Raw genomic sequence first — 14831 nt, 5'->3', positions numbered from 1 at the left:
GGGAATTCCATCCCAGCCCCTGCCCACCCTCCCAGGCAGGGATTCATCCCCAAATCCCATCTAAGCCTGAGCTCCTTCAGCAGAGCTCCATCCCTGTCCCTTGGCAGAAAGAGGGAGAGGTGCCAAGTGCCAGAGGGAAGGATCTGGAGTGCCCTGGGCTCCCAAAGTGTGGATGGAAGCAGCTGGGACATCCATCCACCAGCTGGTCACTGGATTCAGGAGGGGGAAGCCTGGACACTGGGGATTTAAGAAAAGCAGAATTTGGCAATGTTTCTCCTAGAAAGTGATTTAGGAAGTTAAAAAGTGACAGTGTAGCCAGGGGAGAGCTGCTAAAATATTTACAATTACATCATTTGTAAGAGTGATTTGAGGAGAATGGAACAGTTTATTTTTTTTTTTTTTTTTTTTTTTGGTGTGTGTGGCAAGTGTCTGCTTCCTTTGAAAATACTCACACTGCTCATGGAACCTGGGGAAGCTTTTTTAGCCAAAACCTCACTAAACACTGGGTTCAGTGAAAAGCTGATTCTTTTCATCCTTGAAAGATGTTTTGATTTTATCTCTGTTTTTGGGAAAGAACAAAACATTTGCTAACCATATCCACCTTAAAGGCTGGTAAGGTCAAAGCCTTGGAATATCTCAGAAAACTTGGAAGTGGTCTCAAAAGTTTCGGTTCAGACCTTCCTTGGGCTGTTCTTACACCCTGTGAGATAATGAACCAGGGGATGACACCAACATCAAGGCCCTGGGGAGGTGTGAAAAAACCTCTTTGAAATCTACACCAATTTCTGGCTCTGAATTCTCCAGATTGTCAAGACAGCTGCCAAGAGCAGATCCAAATTCCTCCCAATCCAAGACAAGATCTGAGCACTTTGAAATGTAATTTGATTCGAAGCTTGGGTCAGAATTCTGCTGGAAACACCTCCCTCCTGTCCTGCAGTGATGCTTCAAAGAGCATCAAAGGCACCAGAACATTCCAGCAGGACAAATCCACCTCGTGCAGTGAATTTCTTTTTGAAATTTGGGTTTTCACTGCTGGTTAGCAAAAGGGAGGGATGTGCACAGGAAGGGTGTCTGCTCTGGGATGGTTTTGTGGGTTTGCTCCAGCACCTCCCTGCACACCACAGGAGAACCAAACTGGGTTTGCTGGGGGCCAGGCAGGGACCCTGTCCTAGCAAGAGCAGATGATCCCCCCAAAATCCACATGAGAATGGAACTCAGTTCCCCACTGGTTTGTACCATCCCAAGAGTTTGTTAAAGAGAAATCACAGAGTCCCCAGGGTTGGACAGGACCTCCAGGATCATCCAGGCCAACCTTCCATCAAATCCAAGGAAAATCAACCTCAGCACGGAGCTGAGCTGGGCTTGCAGCGCTCCTCAGCTGCTGCTGGAGGCACCTTCACACGTCAGCATGGCCCCAGGGCTCCCAGATCCCAGCTGTCCCCACAAGGAACCCCCCACGCGTCTTCCAGGACCTTTGGGATCACAGAATCTCGGGACAGTTGGAGTTGGGACTTTAAAGATCCCCTTGTTCCACCCCAGCCAGGGCAGGGACAGCTCCCAGTGTCCCAGCAGCTCCAGCCCCAGTGTCCAGCCTGGCCCTGGGCACTGCCAGGGACCCAGGGGCTGCTCTGAGCACCTGTGCCAGGGCCTGCCCACCCTGCCAGGGGAGGATTCATCCTGATATCCCATCTAACCCTCCTCTGGCAGGCTGAAACCCTTCTCCTGCAGTGGCTCTGGGATTCTGAGGGTGAGGCTGGAGATCTCTGTGCCTTTGCTCCCTGCCCAGCTCCAGCAGAGAGGCCGTGCCTGGCCCCAGGGTCAGAGATGGAGCAGCCCCAGGGTCAGAGGAGAGGGAGCAGCCCCAGGGTCACAGGAGAGGGAGCAGCCCCAGGGTCACAGGAGAGGGAGCAGCCCCAGAGTCAGAGAGGGAGCAGCCCCAGGGTCACAGGAGAGGGAGCAGCCCCAGGCTCAGAGAGGGAGCAGCCCTGGGGAGCTCTGGAGTTCCTGAGTCCTTTGGAGCCCCACAGCTCTCGGCTGTTCACTCCTGCAGGATGGAAATGGGGCAATTGTGGTATCAAACCCCAGCACCCAGAGCCACTCTCTGCAGTCTGAGGTGGAAAGCAGGGATGGAGGGGCTCTTTACCCCAGGAAATCCAGGGGAACAGCTTTGGTGCTGCTGAAGCTGCAGGTGGAACATCTGCCTGTCTGCTGGGGGCAGAAACTCCATCACAGCCCAGCCCATCCTGGTTTGTGCTGCAGCAATCTGGGCTGCTGCCTTTGGAAGGAGGTCTGTAAATATGGAAATGCTGGAAATCAGCTCCCATGGAGCCATGGCCTTGTGTCTTCTTGTGGAAAGTTCCCTGCCCATGGGTGAGAGGGTCTTTAAGAAGAAACTGTTCTGTGATTCTGTGAAATCTCCATTCCTGTTGAAGCCTATTTTTTCCTGTGTGGGCAGGTCACAGGACAGCCTCGTTCATTTTTGCAGGGTGCTGGTGTTTTGAAGCCGAGACCAGAGCCAGGGAAACGCCTCAGAAACAGCTCCTGCAGAGGATTTGCCTGCAGGAGAGGCAGGAGCAGCGCTGGACATCAGCTGAGCTGTGATGGGCATCAGCCTAAGGCAGAGGTCAGCTCCCCCAGAGGACAGGCCCATGAGCAGCCTGGGTGCCCAGGGCAGGCACCTGCTCACAGCTGGGCTCCCCAGAGCAAGGAGATAAGGACACAGCTGATGGGAACAGACATTGACATAACCTGGACAGGAGGAGCTGAACCCCAAACCCGGCTGTTGCTCCCCTCTGGCTCTGAGGAACCCCAGCACTGCCCCAGCACTCGTGTGGAGTGCCAGCCTTGTGTCCCAGCTTCCCTGGCACAGCCCAGAGCTGTGTGAGGAGGGAACAGTCCTGGCAGTGCCTCTGTGTGCCCAGGGACTGCCAACATCTGCCTCCCCACAAACACCTTGCTGTGACAGGAACACGGACCCCGAGTCCCGGGAAGGCTTCAAAAACGAGAGCACAGCTGCACAGGGTACGTATTTGTATTTGTATTTGTATTTGTATTTGTGTTTGTATTTGTATTTGTATTTGTATTTGTATTTGTATTTGTATTTGTATTTGTATTTATTTGTGTTCCTGCAGGAGCACGCTCCATGTTCTGCTTTCTTACCCTCGGGTAATCCTCAGGTCCCTGGCACCTCTCCTGAGCACCTGGGGAAACTGAGGCCGGCCGAGCAGGGTGACAGCTCCAAGGAGGTTAATCCCCAGAGCAGAGGATGGACTCCAGGCCGGTGCTGTGAGCATTGGAAAATCACCTTCCTGCCTGAGACACTGCTCCCCTCCAGCCTGGGGGGCAGAACCTCCCCTGCAGGTGCCAGCCGGCAGCAGATTCAAGGCAAAGGGAAGAGGAGGAAGATTAAAGCACAGAACCAAAGCTCATCCCCTGTGGCATCTTTGACACAACCATTTCCCTCTGCAAAGTACCAAACATCCATTAGGGAAGCTTTTAGGACCAGCCCTTCTTTTGTCTTACAAAGGAAGAGGATGCCAAGCCCCCAGGAGTGGCAGCAGCCCAGACTGAGCCCAGATTCCCCCCTGAACCTGCCCGCAGCCTGGGGCCACCCCAGCACAGCCCTCACAGGATCATCCATCACCTCACCAAACTGAGGCTGCTCCAATTAAAAGAGACACCGTAAAGATTTGGATATTTTATCAAATATTGAAAGCAAAAGCACTCACTGCCAGAGTGATGGAGGTCCTCACTGCAATTCATAAAGAATTCACTCAGTTATCCCAGGATGGATCCCGGTTTGGCTGGTCAGGAGCAAAGGGGCCTGGCTCTGCATGGATCAGAGCACGGAAGGAGTTTCATTGTGGTAGCCTTGCTCCCAGTTCAATAATGGCTTGTGAGAGGAGAGGGCCACTTCTCATCTGGCTGTGACACGGAACAGACCCTAATTGTGCTCTTTCACATCAAAGAAAAGGATCCAAGGGTAAATTCATTTGCTGCCTTTTGCTCTGAGCATCTCCATATCCTTAATCCCTGCTGCAGCAGCACTGAGAGTGTGAATCCCCAGCCCAAAACTCAGGGGAGTTCTTGAGCTTTCCCATTGCAAAGTCGCCCATGGCAGGGTATGGGATGAGCAGCCAGCTCCTTTCCAATGCCCTCCTCTCCTGACAAAGCAGCTCTTTAAGCTCTGCTTTGTGCAGGGTTTGAGCCATGGAGGAAATGAGGGTCAGGAAAGAGAAATGTGAGGGCACTTTTTCCTTTTAGTTGAGCAGGTTTCCATCAAAACAAAACAAAAAAACAAAACAAAACCAAAAACAAAACCAAAACAAAAAATACACCCCCCAAAAAATCTAAAACGACTGTGAGCAATGTGTTCGTGTTTCATTATTAAAACTGAAATCATCCTTCACTCCTCAGTGGCAACCTTTGTCATCTTCCAATGAAACTTTTGAGATGTGAAGGAAGTTTTGTACTTAGCACAGAACCACAGAATGTCCTGAGCCAGGAGGGTCCCACAGGGATCATCAAATCCCCCCCTGGCCTGCCCAGACCCCCCAGCATCCCACCCTGGGCATCCCTGGGAGCTCCTGGGCATCCCTGTTCATCCCTGGGCATCCCTGTTCATCCCTGTTCATCCCTGTTCATCCCTGGGCATCCCAGTTCATCCATGGGAGCTCCTGGGCATCCCTGTTCATCCCTGTTCATCCCTGAGCATCCCTGTTCATCCCTGTTCATCCCTGGGCATCCCTGTTCATCCCTGTTCATCCCTGGGCATCCCTGTTCATCCCTGTTCATCCCTGGGCATCCCTGGGCATCCCAGTTCATCCCTGGGCATCCCTGTTCATCCCTGGGCATCCCTGGCATCCCTGTTCATCCCTGTTCATCCCTGTTCATCCCTGTTCATCCCTGGGCATCCCTGGGAGCTCCTGGGCATCCCAGTTCATCCCTGGGCATCCCTGCTCATCCCTGGGCATCCCAGTTCATCCCTGCTCATCCCTGGGCATCCCTGGGCATCCCTGGGAGCTCCTGGGCATCCAAGTTCATCCCTGGGCATCCCTGTTCGTCCCTGTTCATCCCTGTTCATCTCTGGGCATCCCTGCTCATCCCTGTTCATCCCTGTTCATCCCTGTTCATCCCTGTTCATCCCTGGGCATCCCTGTTCATCCCTGTTCATCCCTGGGCATCCCTGTTCGTCCCTGTTCATCCCTGTTCATCCCTGTTCATCCCTGGGCATCCCTGGGCATCCCTGTTCATCCCTGGGCATCCCTGGGCATCCCTGTTCATCCCTGGGCATCCCTGGGAGCTCCTGTTCATCCCTGGGAGCTCCTGGAGCTGCGGCAGCCTCGGGGCCGTGCCCATTCCCTGGGGAGCCTGGGCAATGCCAGCACCTCTGGATCAGGAACCTTTCCCAAAATCCAACCCAATCCTGGCGCAGCTCCAGGCGCTGCAGTTTTGTGAAGAAAAGATAATCCTTTGCCCTTTTATTCCACCTCCTCACCCCATCCCATCCTCCTCCCATCTCTCCAGGGCTGCCTGAGCCTCGCTCCGTTCTCCATCCCAGCTCCTGTTTCCCACCCTGCTGGCAGCTTTGGGGAGAAATCTGAGGAGCATTTCCATTACAATGCGAGGGCTCCAAGTCACCAGCAGCGGTGTCCTTGAAGCCAGAGCCTCCCTCGGATTTAAAACAGAGCCTTTATGAGAAGTTCAAGACAAAACCCTTCCCTTACAGAAGCGCTCCCTGTGACAGCCTCACTAATTAGCTGTTATTAACAGTGATAACAGAGCTATCCGATCTAATCGACAGCAGATTATGGTAATTACAGGGATTCAGCGGCTCTGGGGCCGAAGGGATTCGGGCAGCACAGGCAGCTCCAGGGAAGGATGCTCCCCTGGCCGGGAGGATGCAGCAGCCACTGGAACCTCGGGGGATTTTGGGGATCCCGCATTCCACGGGCTGTGCAATTAACCACAAGCACGGGAACACTTCTGAGGAGCTCCTCATCCTCCCTCCCTGCCGTGCTCCCAGCCCCTCCAGCACCACAGGCTTTTCCCTCTGGGGCTGGGTTTCCTTTTCCCGTGCTGGATTTGCCTTCACTAAACCAGCCTCGAGGAATAAAACCCAGCACAGACACAGCGAGGATCCCTGCTGGGGAACGCACTCAGCAGAGGCAGCCCCCAGCCCTGCTCTCCTCATTTCCCTGGAGCTTGGGAAGGAATCCTGCCCTCAATCCCATGGATCCCATCCCATGGATCCCATCCCATCCCATGGATCCCATCCCATCCCATCCCATGGATCCCATCCCATCCCGTCCCATGGATCCCATCCCATCCCATCCCATCCCATCCCATGGATCCCATCCCATCCCATCCCATCCCATGGATCCCATCCCATCCCATCCCATCCCATCCCATCCCATCCCATCCCATCCCATCCCATCCCATGGATCCCATCCCATCCCATCCCATCCCATCCCATGGATCCCATCCCATGGATCCCATCCCATGGATCCCATCCCATCCCATGGATCCCATCCCATCCCATCCCATCCCATCCCATGGATCCCATCCCATCCCATCCCATCCCATCCCATCCCATCCCATGGATCCCATCCCATGGATCCCATCCCATCCCATGGATCCCATCCCATCCCATCCCATGGATCCCATCCCATGGATCCCATCCCATCCCATCCCATCCCATCCCATCCCATCCCATCCCATCCCATGGATCCCATCCCATCCCATCCCATGGATCCCATGGATCCCATGGATCCCATCCCATCCCATCCCATCCCATCCCATCCCATGGATCCCATCCCATCCCATCCCATGGATCCCATGGATCCCATGGATCCCATCCCATCCCATGGATCCCATCCCATGGATCCCATGGATCCCATCCCATCCCACACCCTCTCCATCAAACCCTTGGCTGCAAAGATGACCCAGCACGTGGAGACCCCGGAGCTGCAGCCAGAGCTGCTCCAGCCTGGGCTCTGTGCTGAGGCTGAGCCTCAGGGTGTTCTCTCCCACCCAAAAAGGTGCAGGAGGGGTGGAGGAGAGGAGGGGATGCAGAGCTGGGTCACACCACGCTGCTCCTCACAGGTGCTCCTTCAACTGAACCCCAGGGGTGTCCAGAGACCCCTGGGACCAGCACCTGTTAAACATCCTGCAGAGAGAGGTGTTCAAAGCACAGCTGGGCTGGGAGCAGGGGCGAGCAGGAGTTAGGAGGAGCTGTGAGGTTGGGAAAGACCTCTGAGATCACTGGAGAGATTTCCCTGTGGATGTGGCACCTGGGGACGTGGGGCACTGGTGGCCCTGGCAGTGCTGGGGATGGTTGGACTGGGTGATCCCAGAGGGTTTTCCTTATTTATTGCTCTGAATCTGTTTTCACCTCTGCTGAGAGCTCACTGGAACTGAGCTGGGGAAGAGCTCAGGCAGCACGTGCAGAACCTCCCTGCTTCCAGGGCCGGGCTGCCTCTGGGTCTGCACTAAAATCAGCCTTGGTGCTACATCCAGAGCCTCCAGAGCTGACATTTAGGAGGGATTTTGGTTCAAAGGGCTTAGAGTAAGAGGTGCAAATACTGAAAAATTATCTTCCTCATTTTTTTTTTCTCTATCACAAAGCAGAATAAAAATGCCACAGACTCAATTTCTATAATGTTCTGTTTTCATCTGTAAGAGGAAAATTTTCAAGCTTAGGTGCCAAAAGCAGGAAAATTAAATCTCTATTTAGACAGTTAAATAAGAGGCTCAATTTTCAAAGGCACAATACCCTGTATTCCTAATTGCTGCCAGAAGAGACTGAAACCTTACTTTCCTTTTAAAAAGGTTTTTTTCTAAGTCTACAAAGAAAACTTTCTTATTTGTAAGCATTTAAACAGAAAATATCCACCAGGGAATGAAGGACAGATGTTCACTGAAAAACAACGTGCTGATTTTTCCTTTTAAAGTTCAATTCCTCGAATTAGGCAACTGAGATGGATTCAGGAGCAATGGAGTAACAGAAGTCAAAGGTCCCATGCTCAGCTCCTCTTCCACTCCTCTGCACCGAGGGGTTGCACCCAAGCTACTGCAGTGGAAATCAGGAAATCAGGGGAAGGGGCTGGAACCCCAGGAGAGGCTGAGGAGCTGGGAAGGGGCTGGAGAATTGCTGAGGGAGCTGGGAAGGGGCTGGAGAATTGCTGAGGGAGCTGGGAAGGGGCTGGAGAATTGCTGAGGGAGCTGGGAAGGGGCTGGAGAATTGCTGAGGGAACTGGGAAGGGGCTGGAGAATTGCTGAGGGAGCTGGGAAGGGGCTGGAGAATTGCTGAGGGAGCTGGGAAGGGGCTGGAGAATTGCTGAGGGAGCTGGGAAGGGGCTCAGGCTGGAGCAAAGGGGGCTCAGGGGGAATTTCTGGCTCTGCACAAGTCCCTGGCAGGAGGGGACAGCCGGGGGGGATTTGGGATCTGCTCGCAGGGAACAGGGACAGGAGGAGAGGGAACGGCCTCAGGGCAGCTCAGGGTGGATTTTGGGAATATTCCTGCATGGAAAGGAATCTGGAAGTGCCCAGGGAGGTTGGGAATTCCCATCCCTGGGGATTCCAGAGCCCCTGGATGTGGCACTTGGGGACAGGGGCAGCGCTGGCCCTGGCAGGGCTGGGGATGGCTGGGCTGGATGGGATCAGAGGGATTTTCCATCCTGAATGATTCTGTCATTCCAGGTTTGCTGTTAACCCCATTTCCCCACTCTGTGGAATGAGCTCCCTGCTGGGGCAGCTGTCTCTACCCCCAGGTTTAACCCTTCCCATGACAGCAGTTCCATTTCCCAGACAGCTCCAGCTCCGTTTCCCTCCATGCAGGCACCGTGAGCAGGGCTGCTCAGGGAGGATCCACAGCGCCTGCAGGAGGATCCAGCTGTGCCCCACGCCAGGCCAGACAGAAGAGGGAGAAGCATTTATGGAAGTATTTCCAAATCCCAGTAGAAGGATAAGAAAACCGTAGTTTAAATTTGCTTTCAACTTCATTCCTCCCCACATACAACGCAACTCCTGCTGACACCTAGTCCTCTTCCTGAGCTAAGAACATCCCTACGTTCCCCAGGTTTTAAAAGTATAATTCCATTTTTATTTTTATTTTTATAGAGTCTTTGTTTTAGTGGTGATCTCTCCTTAGTCCTCAGCACAGGCAGGGAGGTCTCCAAGCAGACAGGAACGTTGTCAGAGTGCAAGCCTCAGGATTTGACCTTGACTGGACCAAGTCACGAAAGGGTGTGGAATTAGGTCTGGTGCTAAACACTTCCCATCATTCCTCCCCAAATGCCAGGAGCCAAGATTAACACTGACAGAGGATCAGATGCTCTGAGATAACTCAATGCACGGTGGAAGGGCCATCAGGGTCAGAAAGCAAAGGAAAATACAAGCCATAATTCTGAGGGGAAATGGAGATTTGTCATCAGCCACTGAGAAATAGCCTGGTGCTGGGATGAATAACTCTGTCTGCAGAAGAGCTGTCATCTCATGATGGGTGAACTTCGTCCCCTTGTCCTTCCCAGAGAGCTCTGGGAGTGCCAGCACAGCCGGCTGGGGAACGTTTCCAGTTTGCAGTGGCAGCCCAGCGCCAGAGGATGGACAGAGCTCCCAGGGGCTGCCCATCACCCCCCAGACCATTCCACCCACCCTGAAAGGAAAACAAGTTCAGAAAGCAAATGCTCAGAGCTTCCAGGAGGGTGCCCCAGCTCGGGGAAGGTGATTCTCTGCCCCAGGTTGTGTTTTGTGCTGTGTTTTCGCTCGTGTTGGCTCCCAGAGGATGGTTTCAATGTGTGTCATGTTGTGCAAACACTGAACCAGTGAAATTTCTTTTTCAGAAAGGATCAAGGGTGCCAAACCTACATTTCAGGGTGAAAGTTGTTCAAGCAGCTGCTGTTTCTGGAAGTACAAATAAACTGGTGCTGCTGTATCGATGTTTTCATTACGCTGGGGCTGTTCTGCAGCACCTCTGACACCTTCACGGCACGAACCGTGGGTCAGCGGGTGGTGAATGCTGGAGGGTGCACTCGGGACAGGGAAATGAGGCTCTGTGCCCTGGAAATGCTCCTGCATTTCCCACAGCAATGAAGGCAAATCCCAGCTGGGAACCACGGTCACCTGGATAACGCAGCAGGACACAGGCTGCTCTCCAGGCTATTGGAGAAAGTTTAGAAATGAGCACAATATCCCCTCGTTATTAACAAAAGGAGGAGGGAAGGAAATCGTTTCAGCAATAAAAGCATCAGTCTGGTTTATTTAAAAAAATACTAAAACAATGAGCTGCAAATGGGGAATCTGGAAAACTCCTTTGATAAATGTCAGTACTTTTAAATTAGGACAAAGGAATTAGAAAAATGGAGGCTTATGTTTAATTCACTTGAAAGCAAATTAAAGAGTTCGGCTTACGGATGAAAGAGAAAATTGGGTTATTTTTTCCCTGAGAGTTACCAAGGCTACTGCAGCCCAGAGAAAGCCACACAGCGTGGTGAGCTGCTGTTGACAGGGCTGTTTGCACATCTCAAGTGGATTTAGGAGAAGTGGTTCCATCTCAGGAATCGGAAGCTGGAGCAGACACGGTGTCACATCCTGGCAGGGACAGCACGCTGTTGGGTCTGTCTGACCCAGGGATTTTTCCCAAAATAGCCCTTCCTCCTCCACGCTTCACAAGGGGGTGGTGAGCATGGAACCTCCAGCACTGGGCTGTGGGGTTTTTCAGAGGCTCAGGTGCTTTAAAGCACCTCCTGCACCTGGGCATGGGGCCTCCAGCATTTCCATGGAAGCAGAAAGCACTTCCATGTAAACATTTCCATGGAAGCATTTCCATAGAGGCATTTCCATGGAAGCATTTCCATATAACATTTCCATGTAAACATTTCCATGTAGGCATTTCCATGTAGGCTTTTCCATGTAAGCATTTCCAGGAAGCATTCCCATGGAAGCATTTCCATATAAACATTTCCATGGAAGCATTTCCAGGAAGCATTTCCAGGAAGCATTTCCATATAAACATTTCTATGTAAACATTTCCATGGAAGCATTTCCCGGAAGCATTTCTATGTAAACATTCCCATGGAAGCATTTCCATGTAAACATTTCCATGGAAGCATTTCCAGGAAGCATTTCCATATAAACATTTCCATATAAACATTTCCATGGAAGCATTTCCATATAAGCATTTCCATGTAAACATCTCCATGGAAGCATTTCCAGGAAGCATTTCTATGTAAACATTTCCATGGAAGCATTTCCATGGAAGCATTTCCATATAAACATTTCCATGGAAGCATTTCCATGTAAACATTTCCATGGAAGCATTTCCATATAAACATTTCCATATAAACATTTCCATGTAAACATTTCCATATAAACATTTCCATGTAAACATTTCCATGGAAGCTGCCCCTCAGCCCACGTGTGCCCAGCACCTGTTCATTCTGCCATGCCTCAAGCCAGGAATTCTCTCTGGCAGAGAAAGGGTTTATGGTTTATTAAGTGCCCTTTTCAAGGGAACTTTCACTGCAGGTTCATGACTTCAGATTTTCAGCTGTTTCATCCTGTTTCTGCTCCTTCTTGAGGGCTGTGAGATATTCAGCTCCTGCTACATTTCATGGAGGTTTTTAATCAGAACTTAATTTCCATTGTGGGACCCAAAGCTCTTATGGCACATCTTAAACAAATCAATTGTTCAAGTTGGGGCTTGGAGTGCTCTGGGACAGTGGGAGGTGTCAGGGGTGGAACAGGATGGGCTTTAAGGTCCCTTCCACCCTAAACTATTCCAAGAATCTGTAATTCCCATTTCTCAGCACATTTTCTTTCTCAGTGCACTTTGCTTTTCCCTCTTCAGTGGTTCATATTACAGAAAGCCAGGTTGTCACATTGATTTTTCCTAAGGGATCTTACAGACACCGAGGCAAACACATAAATAGGTGTCAGCCATGATTCTTCCTTCATTTCTGGACAACATCTGTCCAGCTCCTGTGCTCTCCTTTTGAGGTATCCCCTGAATGAATATACAAAGGGTACAGGGAGATTGGGGTCATTACATCACTCAAATTCCCTTTTCCCATTGGAAACATCAAAATTATTGCAATCCATGGCAAGTCAAACCTGCTTGGCACTGAGTTTTCACACCCTACAGGTGCTGAGACACTCCAGGGTCCTTGGAAGAATGAAGATGTTCCTGAAAAGGTTTCACACAGCTGCAGTTATTGGGGTTCAGTTCGGTTTTATTTGATCCTAAATGCTAACAAGGAACTCTCCTGTCAGTCCAGCTCCAGAGGCTGAATTATTCCAGAAGTTCAGCAATGAGAGAGTCCCACAAGAACACATCTGCAAGCAGGAAAGAGCAGCAAGAGGACAAGTTCCTAAAACCCCCCCAGATTTCAGTTCACAGCTCCTCCACCCTGACAAACAGCTGAGGCCAGAACCAGACCCCTCCTCAAAGCAGGAGCAGCAGCTGCAGCTGGCCAGGGAGGGGATGCAGATGATGCCAGCAGAGGGATGAGGATCCCAGCAGCTCCTCAGCTCAGGGAAGGGTGACTGCTGTTCAGGAGAAGTGGCAGCTCCAGTTCTCTTGCTTCGTTCCCGTGGCTGTTCTGGGAGCTGGGGACCATCCCTTGCCATGGGATGTGCGTGGCAGGTCCTGCACAGCAGGACCCTGACCCTGACCCTGACCCTGACCCTGACCCGAGGAACACACCCCAGAGCTGCGCTCCAGTTTCCAGTGGGACCAGTGCCACTCTCCCAAGTGAGTTTATTTGAATCAACACATTTCATGTGATTTCTCCACAGACCTACCCAAACAATCCTTTCTTTCATTGCCTTTCTAAATCTGTTGTCTGGAGCTCTGGGGAGCAGCTTTTCGGGGCAGGTCTAACGGGAGCAACAATGGGACCTTTTCCAGCTGACAGATCAACACCTGGACTCATTTGCAGAGAGGGAGCAGGTGACTTTCAGAGGGGCTGGAAGGAGTGGCTTTACTTCATCCACGCAGCGAGGAGGAGAGAGCCCAGGCCTGATAAGTGAGGCACAGGGAACAATGGTTCCTCTCTCTCCACAGGGTCTGTAGGATCTGTTCTGGGAGGTTTTTCCCAGTGCAACACTCGTCTGTCCTGGTTGTCCCACAAGTAATTACAGAGAGGCAGGAAATGCCTCCCTGCTGGGATGGGCCCTGGGGCTTGTCTGGGCCTGCATTTTCCACATCCCCAAACCCCACAATTTTGGTTTTTCCCTCCTCAGCCTCAGGAAGAAACGATGTTTTCATTGCTCTGATTCCTTGGCAGTTCCCCTGTCCAGAGAGGTGATGCCAAGGCAGCCTCACGCTGTTCCTCCTGCTGCTGTGAGGATGGAGGCATTTCACGCAGCCCCCCTGCTCTGACCAAGGTTTTCCTGCTGCTCAGACCCCAAAAAGGGACCAGACAGAGGCAGGGAAAGCAAATCCTCACAGCCCAGCGCTGGTGTGAGGCAGGACACTGAGCTCAACCCATCCCTTCCCTAACGTGCGGGGTGATGGGGCTCAGGTCACCTCCTCTGGCCCAAGAGCATCCCAATTTCTCATTCCTGAGGGAAGCAAAGATGTTTTCCAAGGAAAAGATCTTTTTCATTTGTTAAAAACCCCACTAAGACTCACATATGTTCCAGTGATTTTTTTCCTGGACAAACAGCCACTTCAAAAATAGAACACTGAAAAAGAATCTGCAAAATAATTAAAAATAATAATAAGCAGAAAAATCCAATCATTTCCCCAGTTTCCCAGTTGATGTTTCAACTGCAGCTCAGTGCAATTTCAGCTTGAAATTTGCTTAAACATGATCATACTCTTCTTAAAGAAATCAAAAAAACCCAGCTCCAGAGCAATGTTTTTTACTCCAAATGAGGCTTTATTAACACTTTCTTTTTCCCCACTGAGTAGCTCAGGAAATGTTCATTTTGGGTGTGAAATACAGTTGCTAAAGACATTCATGTATTTACAACTTTTCAATTCTGACAGAGGACTTGGAAACCTGTTAAATGAGTAGTTCCAGACTGGAACATGGTAGAAGCTTTCAAAAGGAGAGGAAGGCCAGGGAGGAAGGCCAAGGATCACACTTTCCTTTTGATTTGCCAGTAGGGAAAAAGGAAAAGGAAAAAATAAAATAAAAAGTATTTTCTTGACTCTTTTCCATTTCATATATAACACCTACAAATGGCCGTGTGAATTATTTCCCCTCTCTGTTTTACTTCTAAAAAATAAGTGTGCAGTTCCTCTGGTTTTGCAGGAAGGATTAATGAGGTGATGCCACGAGGAAATGCAAGTTAAGAACCCTGAACAGCTCCAGCAGGGGAAAAAAAACTTCCCAGAGCATTTAAATACCTGTTCAGAGAAAATATCTGAGCCAGCAGTGGGAAAAAGCTCTCTCTGCAAATATGGGAAGGGAAGGGAAGGGAAGGGAAGGGAAGGGAAGGGAAGGGAAGGGAAGGGAAGGGAAGGGAAGGGAAGGGAAGGGAAGGGAAGGGAAGGGAAGGGAAGGGAAGGGAAGGGAAGGGAAGGGAAGGGAAGGGAAGGGAAGGGAAGGGAAGGGAAGGGAAGGGAAGGGAAGGGAAGGGAAGGGAAGGGAAGGGAAGGGAAGGGAAGGGAAGGGAAGGGAAGGGAAGGGAAGGGAAGGGAAGGGAAGGGAAGGGAAGGGAAGGGAAGGCTGTGTTAGGCTGAGGTGGCTGTGAACAGCACACTGACCATAGGTCAGTTAATTACTGGGGAACCTGAAGATGTCACTTCACGTTTTGTGTCTCAGGTACTCCATGCATGAAATGGAGGTACTGAAAAATGATGCTCACTCATCATCATAAAG

The sequence above is a fragment of the Cyanistes caeruleus genome, chromosome 5 (assembly GCF_971803275.1).
Source record: "Cyanistes caeruleus chromosome 5, bCyaCae1.hap1.1, whole genome shotgun sequence".
NCBI classification, from domain to species: Eukaryota; Metazoa; Chordata; class Aves; order Passeriformes; family Paridae; genus Cyanistes; species Cyanistes caeruleus.
This window is presented reverse-complemented; position numbering follows the sequence as displayed.